Source organism: Erigeron canadensis, chromosome 4 (genome assembly GCF_010389155.1).
Source record: "Erigeron canadensis isolate Cc75 chromosome 4, C_canadensis_v1, whole genome shotgun sequence".
Taxonomy (NCBI): Eukaryota; Viridiplantae; Streptophyta; class Magnoliopsida; order Asterales; family Asteraceae; genus Erigeron; species Erigeron canadensis.
In genome coordinates, this window is record NC_057764.1 from 3,240,065 (window position 1) to 3,257,124 (window position 17,060).

At 32.1% G+C, this 17,060-nt stretch overlaps 1 long non-coding RNA gene across 1 annotated transcript; it reads left to right on the plus strand.

The window, feature by feature from the left end:
- The first annotated feature begins 1,560 nt into the window (after positions 1–1,560).
- Positions 1,561–3,649, plus strand: LOC122598159. The gene is made up of 4 exons (XR_006323546.1): positions 1,561–1,576; positions 1,662–1,720; positions 2,193–2,321; positions 3,425–3,649. It is a non-coding gene; the product is annotated as an uncharacterized LOC122598159 (long non-coding RNA).
- The last annotated feature ends 13,411 nt before the right edge of the window (positions 3,650–17,060 follow it).

Consider the following 17,060-nt stretch of genomic DNA (forward strand, 5'->3'; position numbering starts at 1 on the left):
AATTTTCTTGATAAGAAGCCAGTATGACAAGTGGTTGTTAGTTCTTTGTATCTGATTGTGATTTTTGTTGCCCACTTTTATTTCTGTTAGATGGTATGTTTTGGCCACATTATATGCATTCCTGTTTTATGTGCCATTAGTATTGTTTAAAAACTTGCATGTTTGCAGCTTTCTTTAGTCACTGAGGAGAGAAATCATTTGAAAACTGTTGTTGGTCAACTGAAGCAGCAGAAGAATGTCGAAGCAGGGACAGCAATGACCGATGGAACAGTTCAGGTTGTGCATCAGAGAGGTCATGCTCTTCAGTTTTATCTAGTTGGTGTGTTGTGCTAATGCAGATTTGTTACTTCGTTTACAACGATAGGAAGTTGAGTCATCTATTTCAATGAAGGAAGATTATATAAAGAAACTGGAGAGCTCTATAGTCGAGCAAAAAGACGTTAATGCTCGTCAGCATAATGAAATAAAGTTGCTTAATGAGAGGCTTAATAATTAATCAAGAAGAATAAAGTCATTAGAGAGGGAGGATGATCGTCTCCGATCAGAGATAGCTATATTGGAGTCAAAGGTTTGATTCTCGAATATTGAATGTCTTCTATTTTATGGTTTTTTTTAAAAGTAGTTCTGTTTCTATTATTGATATATAGGAGTGCATATGAAGTGAGTTGCTACTGAATTTATTCTCAAGTAGAATTGTAAACATACATCTGATACAAAAGGTCATCTTTACTCTACTTGATTCCATTTTAGGCGGCCCATTAGTGTATTAGGATACATCTTATTGACCTAGTATATGGAACTAATTAATAATGCAATAATCTAATAAAGTGTACTTGATTTTTTGGATGTAAGTGTATTTTATGATCTTTATCATTTAGTTATCCCTCTTTCAGTTGACGATATATACTCTCATTTGCAGCTGGCTCATGGTGATTTTTCATCAGCAAATACAAAAGTACCGCGTATGGTGAACAGCTTGGCAGTTGACAGTGAGGCAAAACAGACAATAGAGGCTTTGCAGAATGAATTGCAGAAGACAAAAGAGAGATTACAAGCTGTTGAAGAGTTAAAAAAGCAGTCAGGTATTTTCTAGCTACAACAATAGTATCTTATGCACCAAAATCTAACCCTTATTGAAGTGTAAGCCAAATTTTCAATTATTTGAAAAGTTGAAATACATAGTTCCATGATTACATTAAGTGCTTTAATCATTGATTTGTTTAGTTTGAGTAAGCATATTTTTGACTACATACTTCTAAAATTAAGCCGAAAGTTTATCAACAGTTATATACCCTTTTTTGTGTGTCACCTGTGCTTTGTGCTCTTCCACTTCATCACCTCATCACTTGTCCCTTTTTGGATGTTTCTGTTTTGGGCTTGAGGTTATTTCAGTCTCAGTAGTTAATGCCCTTTTATTGGCGGTGGATTACAGTTATTTTTTTAGTTGATGTTATTCAGTCGATTGCTGTTGTGCTTTATAGGTGATGCAGGGACATTGGTAGCTAGACTCATATATTTCTGGAAAAATAGTTCAATTAAAAGAGCAAATTGCCACCCTCGAAAAACGTGAGGAAAGGTGAGTGACGTTGTTTGTTGATCTTGGAGCTGTTTGTGTTTGGACTTCCTAGTTAACAATGCTGCATGATTTAGGTATAGAGCAGTTTTTGCAGATAGAATCTCAGATTTTCGAAGGGCTTGCTGTGAATTGTTTGGCTACAAGGTACCTGTGGAGTTGCATAGGTTCATGTTTGGAGTAGTTTTTATTCTGCTAATGTTATGTTGACCTTAGAAGCGTATGGTTACGTGAAAAACATATAACTGTTTGAGAGCATTTACGATTAAATTTAATCTCCAAGCTTCATAGAAGAGGTGTAAAGATGGGCAGAGGCTGGGTTGACCTGCAAACATATATTATCTATTTTTAATTTTCGTATAATAAGATATGTGTTAATTATGATTACTAAAAATATGGCTATAATTTAATAACTTAATCTTGGAGTAAAATGATTCAGAGTTATGCATTAAAAAGATACTTTGGGATAATTGCATGTTGAATTTATTATATTGAGAAATGCAAGACAGAGCATGATACCGTGATAAAGAGTTGGTCAATGGTATATTGGATCGGTTTTGATTTGCATTTAACTTCTGATTGAAGTAGTTTTTAGTTAACTTATTTCTTACTGATGCAGATTGTCATGGATGATCACCAACGACCAGATGGGATTCCTGTTACACATTTTACCCTTCAGTCAATATATGCTCAAAGTGACGATGAAAAACTTCAGTTTGAGTACGAATCAGGGAACACAAAAATTCTGGTAAGATGCTATTCATATTTGAGGTCAAATAGTCTATAGACACGCAGCATGTTTCAAATAGTCAACATATTATAGGAGAATTTGTATTGAAGTATTCAGCCACAAGCCTTATAATGCAGATTTGTAAATTTTAATATTTCACGCAAATAAATACACACAACAGTGTGATATATCTAAACAGGTACAATTCTTTATATTCTGTCGTGTATTATAATAAGACATGTTAACCACTTAAGTTAGCTCAAGTGGCCATCTGCCTCTGTTAAAGGGGGGGCAATATGTAGGGGTGTGGTAATAAAACAATCCACCCGGGTTCGGGGTGTGCAAACCCTCAACCGACTCCACTATGGGAATTTTTCATCGGATAAATTACCTGATGCACAAAGGCTTGCAGGGGCTATGTGTAGGTACCAAGTACATGGGACTAAGGGGTTCCCATCAATCTATCCTTTATATAATAAGAAATGTATTAACCTTATGAGCTAAACATATTTTTCTTTCCCTAACAAAAGTTTTCTAAGGTAGGAGGGTAGGACTATATCCTAGTGAACTCCTTATCTACAGATATATACTTCTACAGTTCTACGCATCAATCTCCTTTGATAACGTTATTTGACCTACATGCTCGTTTTCTGTGAAATGGAAATGCTTCATTGCATCGAAATTATTGCTATTGCTAATGTGACCAGCAAACTACTTGTTAGAGGTGCCATTCCGACCTCCCGTCATGCATGAATAAGCCCCTTGGTTGCGCTTTATCTCAAATTAGGTCAATTCTAAAATTTAAGAGAACATGGGTTAAACGGATTGAAAGTCATTTAGACTTTAATTTTATTGCATACATCCTCCTAAGTCGCATTTACATAAAGTTTAGATCACAATGTGAATTTATTCATTATTTTTTCTATAATCTTTTTGCTGTTTTTTGCTGGTTACCTGGCTGTCAACCCCTTCTCTTGATGGCCAGTTGCTATCCGCACCCCGTGCTATTGTCACCTGGTCACATTACTTGCTATATTTTGCTTGGAGATATCTTATTGAATTAGAATTTAGTGGTGTGGTATGAGCACCATGTCTAAAAAGAATGCTTTTTGATTTTCCAGGTTGAGATTTTCATACAAAAGCTGAACTCTATTCCAGCTTTTACTGCCAATTTGACAGTCGAGTCTTTTAATAAGAGGACATTAACATGAGGTATGTAAAACAACTTTGTCTTGTTGCTTCACTATACTTGAATAACGGCCCAACCTCCCAGTTTCCTTCACCCATCTATAATTTTGTTACTGTTGAACAAAATTTTGCATAGAAGGCTAATTGTGTTGAAAACATATCTTATGTGCTGATTGCTAGTTATAAGTGGGTCAACGCAGTAGTTCACTAAGGTTAAGGAAGCTAGTTGAACCCGTTAGATACACTGTTGTGATATTATGCTTTAACGGTGCTATATATCCTCGTATTGCTGCCCTGTTTGGAAATATAAAAACACAAAAAAACATTTGCAAAAGTAGATCGCACAGCCATATCATAATGGACACCTCATAAAATGATTACAATCACGAACCGACAGTGAATATGTACCTTTTGGTCCTTATCTAATGAAGTGAGTTATCCAGAATTGATTAATACAACATTAGAGCAGCTGTGTAACTCTAAGTTGTCTACGTTCTTGCATGCTGATTGTAACGTTCTTGCATGCTGATTGTAAGAACCAAGCTGACTTCCACCTGCCAGCGTGCCCTTCTAGACTTGATTTTCATTTTCAACTTCAGACCAAGTGCTTATCTTTAATGTTGATGCAGCTTGAAAATGAGCATATTCTAAATACACAACATAATTAAGATGTTCAAGCTGACTTAGCTTGGATCAGCCCAAGTTGACTTAGCTCCAGAACTAAAGACTTAAGTATTTCTGAATGTTGTTTATCATATCCTCAAATCAAACCACTATCAGCTTGTCTCTAACAAGTCGTCAAGAATCAAGAGTTTCCCAAATTTCCACTTTAATTTGGATATATGACCCTAAAGAGATGTTAAGTTCAAGTCATGAGTGTTACAATTGTAGATACCTTACTTAATTTCTCAAAAAATGTCCATTCCTCCACACCAATGCGGGTTAAAAAGACACCACAACTGACAGCGAGTATGAGTTGTCTTTTTGATGAATCAAGTCCACCATAAAAAAAACCTTGACAACCTCTCACATTGGCACTTCATGATGAAAACATAACCTTAATAGTTTCATAAACATTCAAACACCTAAAAAAGTTCATTAGCCGATTGTCTAAAAGGTTTTATTTGATTTCAAACATCAGAAGTTTACTTATCGGGTATGATTGCTTTTTCATTGTGTTAATGCTTTTAGTGAGTAATGACAAAAACCATCTTTTTCTTTATCTTTAAGTGAATAAGAAAAAATATGTAACCTTACCTCATCCTCAGTGAATCCAATCACCTAATTAGTAGCATATATCTCCACGGACTCTGAACTCCACAATAATCCAGTCAGCTTTATGTGTTTTAATTTTATATAAACCTGTTGTCAATAAACTTTAACAAATCCAATTAGAACTATAATTTGCTGACATAATCTCAATTTAACAGTGTTTTTTAGTTGTATGCATCTATGTGTGCACACTGCAACAAATAAGTTGCTTCATCACACATTAAACTTTTTTTTCTTTTTGACATATCTATACATTTTGAAATGCATTGATGTGGTAGGAGTATTCATCACTAAGCTACAAAAATTTGCGTTACGTCTGTGGTGCGTAGTAGACGTGAAATTGTATTTCAGGAGAACTGATCTTCATTTTTTTTTTCCAACTCCAAGGGCATTAGGTTCCCAAACGAAATCGGAATTCCCAATACAAAAGAAATACTACCTAAAATCGTAAACTTCATATGGTAATTTTTGGAGGTTAGTAAAGATAAATTCTACAGAATTCACATGTTTTGGATCCAATTGTTAGAAATTAGTGGACTAAATGAATATTACGATTTACGTAGTAATTGTTCTTTGTTGGTATATTCCAATTTATTTGTGAACCTGATGTCACTAGGAGTTTTGGGACATCATTAATGACTTTTTGCAGTTGCACTCCATGACGTACGGCATAAGAGATTCCATGAATATATAATGGAAAAATCTTATATGTTGTTAACGGCACTGCTAATTGTACATCATCTTCTTTAATCATGATGAAACAAATACCCAGACCACTTGAATGGAGGTTAACAGTACCCTAAATATAAGAAGAATGACAAAAGAAAAAGAGAGAACGACACAAATCGTCCCTGTGGTTTACCCAAAACATCACCGTTCGTCCTTATGGTTCAATAACCTCACCGGCAGTCCTTTATAGAAGGATAAGGTTCACCTTTAGTCCTTTCAGATAACGATCGTTATACCTCCTCCGTTACCACCCCACGTGCGTTCCACGTGAGGGGTAATCCAGACTTTTCCCCCTCCACTTGTATCTACAGTCTCTTTCTCGTCTTATATATATATATACTCCACTCCACCCATATTAGAATCAAACAACCCTTTTTACATAACAAAATTAGTTTTGGCAATAATATTTCTTCCCTCCCGCCCTCCCACATTTATACGAACCCAGCAACAAATTCAAGAATGGTGTTTTGTGGGTGTGGAAAGCAAGCAATAATCATTACATCATGGACACCCAAAAACCCAGGAAGACGATTCTATGCTTGTCCTAACCAGGTTTAATTTCGGTTCATTTTCAATTAGGTTTTTACTATGAACAAAAATTGAATTGGGGGTTTTATCTAGCTGTGTCATCATCAGAGATTTCCTCAATCACAACTTTGGATTTTCTAGGCACAAAATAATCTGCTAAGTTTGTCATGCCATGTTCTATGTAAACAGATATCAGATTGGCATTCTCTACATAGTTAGACAAATTATTAACATCTTGGTCACTTGCTAGGGGTTGCAAACCATCATCTAATGAACTTCCTGGTTTTAAAAAATGATAGTACATAACTTGTCCTCTAGTGTAACCTAAATCCTCCATAATGGAGTCCATTTCATGAACCAAAAAGTTATCAATATTTATGCAGACAGCATAGTTAATCTTACCCTTCTCATATGAAAGACCTGGCCATTCGGTGAAGAAACCTCCATGGTGAATCATCAATGAGAACAACCTAGCATAAGAATCTACATGAAACATATAATGAAAAAAATAATTACTTTAATAGTTAAAAAGAAAAAAAAAACAATAAAAAATAAACCCTAAAAGAAATCAAACCCTAAAAACAAGAAAATGGAGAAAAACTTACGATATATTTGGTCGAGGTTCCATAAGTGGTCTTCTCCACGAGCGCGAATACTTTTGATGGTTTTTTTAGAGCATTGGAAATGGAAAAATGGAAAGGGTTTTTTGATGGTTTTTTTTTTGGAATATTAAAGAATGAAATAAGAGGGACGAACGGTGAGTTTTATATAGAGAAGAAAGAGACTGTAGACACAAGTGGAGGGGGAAAAGTCTGGATTACCCCTCACGTGGAACGCACGTGGGGTGGTAACGGAGGAGGTATAACGATCGTTATCTGAAAGGACTAAAGGTGAACCTTATTCTCCTATAAAGGACTGCCGGTGAGGTTATTGAACCATAAGGACGAACGGTGATGTTTTGGGTAAACCACATGGACAATTTGTTTCGTTCTCTAAAAAAAAAAAAAAAAAAAAAAAAAACTTTGGAGCCATAAAATATCTTGTGGTTTATGCTACAGACATCAACCATCAACAATGCATATATATATATATATATATAAACAAAAATACATTACGAATTACCATCTAATTCTTATAAAACTACGTATGAATATAAAAAACAAATATGAGGTACTTGCGTATGAATTTCTATCTGTGGCAAAAACTAATACTCATCTTCTTTGCAATAAGGTATTTTTTTGGGCTAAGGCGGAGCCAGAAAAGTTTTTATGAGGGGGCTCGTATCTGATAATGTAAAAAAATTGGTCCTAGCTCGGAAATAAAAAATGAACTCTTAAAATAATTTTGTTCCCATACCGAGTGTAATACTCATATTTAAAAAATACCAATTTTTTAATAAATAAAGACCAAATGCCGGACAAGGTCTTATTAAATGAAAACTTATTGAGTCATAATGCAAGAAAGCGGAAGATATATTTTTTTATGAAATAGTCAGCTTGTATATATATTTTTCCTACATATATACTACAAAACATTGTATAATAATTTGAAAGAATTTTATTTCAACAAACAATTACACTATTAATGTTTTACACATTTGGTGGCCCATTGGTAAGGTCCTTGATCTTGACGGGATTCACCTGGGTTCGAGTCTCACTTCCCACATTTGTGGGGCTGGATTAATAAGGATCTTTCGAGAGTCCTATGTTTCATCCCAGACATACATGTAATTTAGTAGTAAAAGTAGATTAGCCAGAATGTCGTTCCAAAAAAAAAAAACATACTCAAATAAAAAAAGCTTTTTCTTTAAACTTTTTTCATGCTTTCTATTAAAAAGTTATGTGTAAAACAACACAAGATTTTTATTATTCCAATGGAAATATGCATCTCAAAATTTATGTTTCGATAACCAATGACTTTCGAAAAATAGACTTATGACAACGAAGATAATATTTATACATATTTCCAATTTATCCTTTTTTATTGTTAAAAAAAATTAAAAATATATTATTTAAATTTTAAAAACTACATTGTGCCAAAATTAGAGTGAAGGCAACTGACCCCGCTACCTCCTTGTTTTTGGATAAAGGGGAATATACCTCATTAATTCATTAAAACAAACCTAGAAACACTTACAACCAAATAGCGTGTTTGAATATCTGTATGCTCGTAAATTTCAATATGTTCATCTATGTTTGTGTCGAAATCATGAACATCATAAGTTTCTTTTTAACGGCAAAATTTAATTAACAGGCCCGAATAACAAGATGCTAATACGGCCATCAAAGGGAATGATACAATAATACAAAAATATAATTTAAAACTAAAAACAACATCACGTTTTGGTGGTTGTCCTCTTGCATAGTCCGAATTCCTTTGAAACAAACCTAAAATCCTCTCCATAGCCATTTAAAAGTCATACCTGTTTATTGACGCCACTTTAAAAGTACTCACCCCTTCCTTCTTAATGCCTCGTTTAAAGATAAGTATCTTAATCAAAAGTAAAATGATTTTTTTTTGTGTATAGAAATGAAAAAGCCTTAAAGGATAGATTTGTCACGACAAACATGGCTTTTAATTTTATTTTTCTTTAAGAAAAACACTCTCATGCATAGGTTGAAGAATTTTTTTTACCATTTAGGTAGAAAATGAAAAGAGCATCTACACTTAGATATATGTATGCTCGTAAACTTCAATATGTTCATTTATCTTCATGTCAAAATCATCAACATCATAAGTTTCTTTTTAGCGACAAAATTTAATTAACAAGCACGAATAACAAGACACTAATACGGCCATCAAAGGGAATGATATAATTATACAAAAACATAATTTAGAACTAAAAACGACATCAAGTTTTGGTGGTTGTCCTATTACATAGTCCGAATTCCTTTGAAACAAACCTAAAATCCTCTCCACAGCCATTTAAAAGTCATACATGTTTGTTGACGCCACTTTAAAAGTACTCGCCCCTTCCTTCTTAATGTCTCGTTTAAAGATAAGTATCTTAATCAAAAGTAAATTGATTATTTTGTGTGTATAGAAATAAATAAATAAAAAAGGTCTTAAAAGATAGATGTGTCACGACAAACATGGCTTTTAATATTTTTTTTCTTTAAAAAAAAGACTTTGGAGAATTTTTTTTACTTTTTAGGTATAAAATGAAAAGAACATCTACATTTAGATAGAGTTAAGGTCTCTAATGTCATGCCTTTATAACATCATGAAACCATTTATATTTTGAAGTTTTGTAAAAGTTGGGTAACGGCAAACAAACCGTTATCTCACATTAAGGAAATTTATTGATAGTTAATAGATATTCATGGGAGATTTTCTGTTTAATTGTTAATTATCTAAAGTTTTCTTATAAAATTACCATATTAGCCTCTTACTTTTTAATTGAAAGTTAATTCTCGTAGTTCTTGACATTTTTTTTGTTCTCTTATATATATATATATATATATATATAGGGTAGAGATCCAGAGAGAAGGTTCTTAAATAGAGAATGTTCGTTTTTTATTTTTTTTAGCTTGTTTTTTAGATTTTTATTCATTTTTTCACCTTTTTCATTTTTTTTTAATTAACTCAATCCATAAAAAAATTTAAAAAAGAATAAAAAAAAAATTTCTAACCCGAGTTAGTAAGTTATACATGTAAGGGTACGGTGCGGGCTTCGCCCTTAAGGATATTAATAAGGGGTAGTTGGTAGGAGTAATAGGTCATAGAGGGTGATAGGTCATAGTGGGTGATCGGTGATGGGGTGATCTACCTAACGGACTTCGCCCTTAGCCATCATGGCTCCGCCATAGATCAACAAGTTTCGCCTATAGCTTACGGGCAACGCCCTTTTGGAAAAAAAATATATTTTTAAAAATTTTTTAGAATTTTTCCATGGGATTAGTGAATTAAAGAGAGAATGGAAAAAGTGAAAAAAAGAAAATAAAGTTCAAAAAAACAAGCTAAAAAAAAAATCAAAAACGAACCTTCTCTCCCTTCTTTCCTTAAGGTACCTTCTTATTTGATCTCTATCTTTTATATATATATATATATACCTAACTGATAAACAACTATAAAATCTAAAATTTTCATGAAAAAAAAACACAACGACAAATAATATATGAGGTTCCTTTATTTGTATATTTAAGAAACAATTACAACATTAAGCCTTGACATGATATTGATAGACGAACAAGTTAAACACTTTCGTTAAGGTTCTAGTATTACATTATGTTACTTTGATTTTCATCATATTATTTATATTTGAATTTACCGGTTTGTTTTTTTTATAATTTTGATTACATTCTTTATATTTGAATTCACCGGTTTCTTTTTTTTTTTAACAGTTTTTCTTGAGTTACATATATATAACTTTATCTTTAGGGGAAAAACCTAAATAGTCTGATTCTCGTATGTATCCAAATATAGATACCTCTCAAATATTTTACATATTTAGTCAAAATATTCTTACCACCTAATATTTTTAATAAGAATTTAAATCCTCCAGTTAATCATACCAAGTATTTAGGTGGGTTTCACAGCTTGAATTAATAATTAATGAAAAATATATAGATATGATATTATATTATGATGATATATATAGGTGAGTTGTTTTCATGTGAAAACATAAAATTTGGTGAAACCCAATGGCTAAATCTCAGCCCTTGAATCAAAACAAATCTACGGCTGGTATTAGAAAAAAACATGGAGGGGTATTGTTGAGTCCCAATGTTAAATGTAAATTTGGTGATGACAAATCTGATGTATAAACACTTAGAAATCTTTTGGTTCTTGTAATCTGATCTGGGTCAGACTAAGCTGACACAGCTTGCAATCTGTAACTGGCCCAGATCATGCTTCATACTTTGTAATTGTTCAATCTTATGGAAGCAAATGTCGTTCAAGCTGCATCAAATGTTAAAGCATTCAATCCAAGTCGAAGAGGAGGATTGAAGATAGAAGACCAAGTTGTTAGTGGAAGACAGCTTAGGATTAGCAGTCAGCTTGGGAACACTTAGATGGATTTGTGCCTTGACAAACAGGCAATCTGTGTCTGACAATAAAGTGAAGATAACAACCTAGATTTGTTGATAAGGACAAATGACGTGACTAGGAAGGTTCCTAGAATCTAGGTTGGTGACTGAAATACATATGTGTGTCCATACTCTTATTGGAGGATCAAAATATCGTGCTGCAGGTTTTAGGGACCACAAGTAAGATGAAGGCACGATCCTATATTCTTTTGATCGTCCAACAAATGAAGATTACGTGACTTAACTGGATACCAAGAGAAGAATGGTTTTCGCCTATAAAAGCCACATTCCTTGTATGCATATGTGTGGCATTCCTTTTAATCATTCTTCACACAAGTTCTCTCTACTATTACACACAACTTACTCTGTGAGAAGTCAGCTTGGGCTGCTTCTTTTGGGCTAGAACTTATTGATTGTAGTTTGTCATTTCAAGGGTTGTTTAGATATTTGTAGGTTATCTTGTTTTCGCAACAACTCTGTAATTCTTTGTATAGATTATATCTTGATAAAGGATTATATTTGAAAACCACAATCTATGTTCAAGAGTGATATTTATCGCTTTACTGTTTTATTGATTTGTATTACTTACTTTGCTTACATTATAATCTAAGTCTTTAAAACGTATTTTAAAAGTTAGTTAAGAATTAAGGAAAAGTTGTATTCACCCCCTCTACAACTGTTTTATGTCCATTATAGTCTTGTATATTGTGACACCGTGGGACATAATAGGTATTTTTATCATTTGACACATTATTCCACTTCTTTGTTATCTAGTTCCAAAAACACACACACACAGATCTCTCTTTCTCTCTCATTCCCCCTCTTGAAAAATCACCACTAACATCATCATCACCAACACCACCACCACCCCCATCGTGTTTAGGTCACCGTCGCGTTCCAATCGAAATGGCACAGCCATCATTTCCGTCGTCATCATCATCTTCATTAGTCATCATCAATGGATCTTGAGATGTTAATATAAATGAAGGATGTATTGAATACGGATATTACGACTTCTTGTTATGTAAATTCGAATTTTCTCAGGTGATAATCAAATGTAATTTGATAATATGTGATTAGATCTATTCTAACATATGAACTTGTTAAATTTTATTAGTTATTCAATTGACTTTCTTGTTTGGTACTATATTGCATACAAGGTGTTTGATGAAATGTCTAAACCAAAGTTTCTTATATATAATTTAGTATCAAATCACATTTGATAGAGTATTGCATAAGATGTTTGATGAAATGTCTAAATCAATGTTTGATAATATAATTTAATCAACTTTATGATTCTGAATTAAATTTTTTGGTGTATAGGTTTGTGGATATAAACTCCATTTGTTTTGTGAAAATGTATGAGTAACATCAAATTCGATTTGTTATATGTTATTGTTTACTTTTATGTTCATAATCATATTTGATTATGCATAGAGATTATAGAGAAATCTGTTTTTGTACCTGTATGTGTAAAATTATATTTGATTTTGTATATAAATTCTATAGATTTGTGTTTTGTAACTTTGTTTTGTACAATCAAATTTGATTTTCTATTGAGGTTTTAGTTACTTGTGTTCTTATGTCTAGAATCATATTTGATTTTCCTCTTATAGTGTGAAAATGCTATATATAATGAACTATTCAAAATAAAAAATGATTTTACGCATACATTATGAAAAACCTATTCAAAATCAACTATTCAAAATCAAAAATGATTTTACGCATACATTAGGGAAAACCTATACAAAATCATATAATATATGATTTTGTATAACACATTGAGACAAAACCAAATAAGATCCATACAAAGAAAACCATTTAAAATCAAAAATGATTTTACCAATAGAGTGTCAAAACTCTATACAAAATCATATATGATGTTATTCATACATCTAGGCAAAAAAAAGTGAGTTCGGTATCATTAAACATATTCAAAATCATATATAATTTTTTATATGCTTCCGTACAAATAAACTTATTCAAAATCAAAATTGATTTTAAGCAACACTATGAAAAATTTATTCAAAATCATATATGACTTTACGTATAAATATGAGACAAGGCAAATGAGTTCTATACAAATAAACTTATTTAAAATCAATTTTGATTTTATGCATACAGTGTGAAAAACTTATACAAAATCATATATGATTTTACGCATACATTGTCAAGAAAATATGCACATTGAGTCAAATCAAATGACGTCCATAAAAAGAAATTTATTCAAAATCATTTTTGATTTTACTCATAAAGTCTGAAAACCTATTCAAAGTCAACTATTAAAAATCAAAAATGATTTTACGCATACATTAGGGAAAAGCTATACAAAATCATATATAACACATTGAGACAAAACAAAATGAGTTACATACCAAGAAACCCATTTAAAATGAAAATTGATTTTAAGCATACAGTGTGAAATACCCATACGAAATCATATTTGATTTTATTCATACATCTAGACAAAAGAAATGAGTTGGTATCATTAAACCTATTCAAAATCAAATTTGATGGAATTTCATTTGTTTGTGTAGATATATGGAATTTCATTAAACCTATTCAAAATCAAATCCGATGGGGGAGTGTGATCACGAGGGTCTTCGGCCCCACGCTAGGCTAGCCCTGCGACTTCAAACCCTAAACTAAAGCTTAATTTCTAATCAAAAATGATTTTACATGTACAATGTTAAAAATTAATGCAAAATCATTTATGATTTTATGCATACATTTTTAGAAAAGTTGCATTCTAAAACCCTAAAAGCTAAACCCTTGGGGGCTAAAAGCTAATCCGATGGGGAAGTGTGATTACGGGGGCGGCTAACCCTACGACTTCAAACCCTAAACTAAAGCTTTATCACAGGGTCCTTCGGCCCCGCACTTTAGTTTATGGTTTGAAGTCACAGCTAACCCTACCACTTCAAACCCTAAACTAAAGCTTAATTTCTAATCAAAAATGATTTCACGTGTATAATGTTAAAAATCTATGGAAAATCATTTTTGATTTTATGCATACATTTTAGAAAAGTTGCATTCTAAAACCCTAAAATCTAAACCCTTGGGGCTAAAAGTTAATCCGATGGGGAAGTGTGATCACGGGGGCCTTTGGCCCCGTGCTTTAGTTTAGGGTTTGAAGTCGTAGGGTTAACCGGCTAACCCTACGCCTTCAAACCCTAAACTAAAGCTTAATTGCTAATCAAATTTGATTTCACATGTATAATGTTAAAAATCTATGCAAAATCATTTTTGATTTTATGCATACATTTTAAAAAAGTTGCATTCTAAAACCCTAAAATATAAACCCTTGGGGAATAAAAGTGAATCCGAGGGGGAAGTGTGTTCACGGCTAGCCTAACGGCTAACCCTCGACCTTTAAACCCTAAACCCTAGAGCGGGATTTAGTAGCGGTGGGACGTGGAAAATCAAATTTGATTCGGAGGAGGAGGGACGCATTCTAAAACCCTAAAAAGAACACCCATTTCGGAGCGGATGGAACTCATTTGTTTTGTCTCAATGTGCGCACAAAATCAATTGTATAGGTTTTTGAAACCGTATGCATAAAATCAATTTTGATCTTGTTTAGGTTTCTTTCTATGGAACTCATTTGTTTTGTCTAAATGTATGCATAAAATCAAATTTGATTTTGTATAGCTTTTTACACTATATGCCTAAAATCATTTTTGATTTTGAATAAGTTTTTTTGTATGAAACTCATTTGTTTTGTCTCAATGTGTGCACAAAACCAAATTTGATTTTGTATAAGTTTGACACCATAGGCATAAAATCAAATTTGATTTTGAATAGGTTTCTTTGATATGGAACTCATTTGTTTTGTCTAAATTCTTTATACATAAACAACTTTGATTCTATACATAAAGTTGTAAAAATTGAAATCACTAAAAATATCAACACATAATCAAATTTGATTGTAGGCATATAGTCACAAACACACAAGTAACTATAAACTCAATACAAAATCAAATTTGATTGTACAAACAAAGTTACAATATCAAAATCTCTAAAATCTCTATACATAATCAAATTTGATTCTAGACATAAAGTTGCGAAAATAGAAATCACTAAAATATCAACACATAATCATATTTGATTATAGACATATAGTTACAAACACACTAGTAACTAAAAACTCAATACATAATCAAATTTAATTGCACAAACAAAGTTACAATACACAAATTTAACAAATTCAAATTTTAGAATAGATCTATGTACAATCAGTAAATACGTATATACTCAAATTTGATTTAGTACATACATTTTGGTTTAGACATTTTATCTAAATCATCATCTTCCACTTGTTGTTGTTACTAGTGGTTTGAGATGAAGATTCAGATTGTAGTGGTCATGGTGGTGGTGGCGGCGGTTGGATATGGTGGTGGTGGTGGTGGTGGTGGTGGTGGTCATCATCCAAGGAGGAGAAGAAATGGAGAGAGTGTGTGTTTGTGTGTGTTTCCATCAGGAAGAGGAAGGGGAAAAAGAAAGATTTTTTTGTTATGCGAATTTACATATATGCCCCTCTGTGTTTTTTTTTTAATCAAGGCATAAATTTCAATCCTAGCCATTGATTGAGATGATCAAATGGCTAGGATTTGGTCCTTGAGTTTCATGAAAAATTAAGGATTCAAATGAACATTTACCATATATAGGTTGTGATCATTTGAAAACTATAATTTTCGTGAAAACTAGAAAACTGGTCAAAACACACTGTGGTATGAACTTAACACAATATGTTTGTGATCTAAATTTAACACAATGTGTTAAGTTCATATCACAGTGTGTTTAAACTATTTTATGATTTTCATGCGTTATCAAAAACACACTGTGATTTAAAACTTAACACAATGTGTTTTTACATTATACAATAAAAATACATTGTTTTTTTAGAAAACACAATAAAAACACATTGTGTTATATCCAGATCACAGTGTAGTTGGGTCAATTTTCTAATTTTTACAGAAATGTTAGTTTTTAAATGACCATTTTTCACATGATCATATAACACAATAAAAAATGGTGCTCAGTTCATTGTAACAAATCATGCTGTAAACATTTTTACCATAACGTGAATTATAGTATTATACCAATAGGGGAATAGAAAGAGTTAAACAATTTGGTATTCAATAAATCAATATTGTAAATTTTATTGTTTACAGTGTTACACGGGCACACGACCATAGAATATCATTGTTTCTTATGCTATATCGTCATATCACCATTGTAAATTGCTAATTACACATATGAGGTTGTTGGTTTAGCGTTTTCATCTTCTTCCACGTACGGATTCACTTGCAAGTAGCAAATGGAATATTAATTAAAGGTTGTCATTTTCCAGTCTTTCTATTGTTCTCAAAACTTTACCAATTCATGCCGTAAACATGTAATATAGCATAGGTATGATGATATATTTTTACAAACAATATATAACTTAAGTTACTACAAGTTGTAAACCTTATCATGTACACGTGTCCTAATTTAATTGGATAGTTTGATTTCTTAATAAAGATACTAGGTTGTAAAAATCTACTAACTAAATGTGTAAAAAATATAGTAGATGTCTACTTTTGAATATAGCCCCTGAAATTAGACCATTTAGATAATTTTCTTTATCTTTAATATGTAATAAACAATCTGTATATTTAATTTTCTTTATCTGTAAAATGAACCATAGGATAGCGTGTAATCTTTTGTAAAAAACAATTCATATTCCGTTACATTCAAATTTGGTATGTTAAGTACGTAATTAGGTAAGCCAAACATATTTAACCTAGATAGTGGTAAGGTTGTTTACATCTTAACTTCCCTCATACACCGTTGAGGTGTTAGGACTTACTTTTTTTTAATGTTTTCTCATATATATCTCGGAGAATGAAATAAACAAACTAAATAATAGAGGATGGTGTGTTTGGGCGTATATGACATTTTGTTTGACATGATGATGATGCAGGTGATATTTGAGTATGGGATATTCAGCACACAGAGGAACAAATCC